The sequence below is a fragment of the Lipotes vexillifer genome, unplaced genomic scaffold, assembly GCF_000442215.2.
Source record: "Lipotes vexillifer unplaced genomic scaffold, Lipotes_vexillifer_v1.1 scaffold1035, whole genome shotgun sequence".
Lineage (NCBI taxonomy): Eukaryota > Metazoa > Chordata > Mammalia > Artiodactyla > Lipotidae > Lipotes > Lipotes vexillifer.
The window spans coordinates 622,116-623,588 of record NW_006772073.1 but is presented as its reverse complement, the minus strand read 5'-3'; positions in this window follow the sequence as shown (position 1 = coordinate 623,588).

Here is a 1,473-nt window from a genome sequence, read left to right as displayed (position 1 = left end):
CCCGCGTCTCCTGCATCGGCAGGCGGACTCTCAAGCACTGCGCCACCAGAGAAGCCCTCCCTTGCATTTTTTAAAAGCTACTCTGTATCCACTGTCACCACCACTTCAGGAAACAGTCTGTTCATTTTCCCCTTGGTATTTCAGTATCTGTCACACATTAAAAATAGCTGCCATTACTACAGTATCTTGATTTTTCATTTGTTTCAGAACATCTCTTGTTCTCTATTTTGACAACCCTCTGCTTTTATACCATTTTCTGACATACAAATGATTGTTCCATTTCCATACCTGTGATAGTATAGTTAAATTATATGCATAAATTATCAACCTTTTCATCATGTCTTTTTCTGAGGTTATAAAAGTTTTTGTTCAGTAAGGTTTTCTATATAATACCAATTGGGATCCATAAAAAAATCCATTAAACATTTCTTTACTACAGAAAAGTACAGTATCATCTGTGTCATTTATGTTAATAATGGTTTTTACAATAATAATTAATCAATTACTTGGAAAATAATGTTATTAGGTCCTGGTATTAAAGCACATTGATAACTCATTGGTTTATGTGCTTGCAGTGCCTTCATTTACAGTTAATTTTACTAATTTTTACTTCATTTTGGATCACTGTTTAATAGATACTTGGTCATCCAATTGTTTTTTTTAAAATTGAAGTATAGCTGATTTACAGTGTTGTGTTAGGTCATCTATTTGTTTTAATAAGATTTATAATTATGGAAATGTCTGCCCTAATAAAAGCCTATATATACAATCTGATTCTATTGTGTTTCATATTTTTATCCCATCTCTGGAGCTATTGTTGTGTTGCCATAAGGTAATGAGACAGTAATAATGTACTATCTTTATTGTAAATATTGTCACCTCAAGTAAATAGCCTGCTAGTAACCTTATAAGGATTTCTTCAGTACCATCACAGACATACTAGGATTTTCTTACAAACAACTTTAGTTGTTATTTTAGTTGAGTGCCTCAGCCTTCTTAAACTAGATTTGGCACTTCTAAGCTCTCCTGGTAGCTTGTACTCACAGCTATGTTATTTTATGTTTCTAACATACTGCAAAAACAATAAATTATGAATTAACTATCTATGGGAAAACTGAAAAACAGGAAGCACGGTCACCTCTCACTTACCTGGTCCTCAGGAATCTGAAGGACAGATGAGTTCCTAGTAAGGCAAAGCACACCCTGACTCTGAAGGCTAAAATCTATCAGACGTGTTAGAGGCACTGGCTTTGAGTTTTGACTAAGAGTCTTCCACCTCAGTTTTTTGAAAAGTTGCCACTTAGGGAATGAGGTGGTGATGGTATGAATTGCAGTGTGTGTGGACGGATTTCCTCTGGCGTGAGATCAGCCGTGTGCTTAAGGCCATGTTTGGTCACATGAAAGTGTACAACTGTGTCTGCCTTTTCCTCTTTCATTCATCTTTGGACTAGCTAGAACATTTCCTGGTGATGG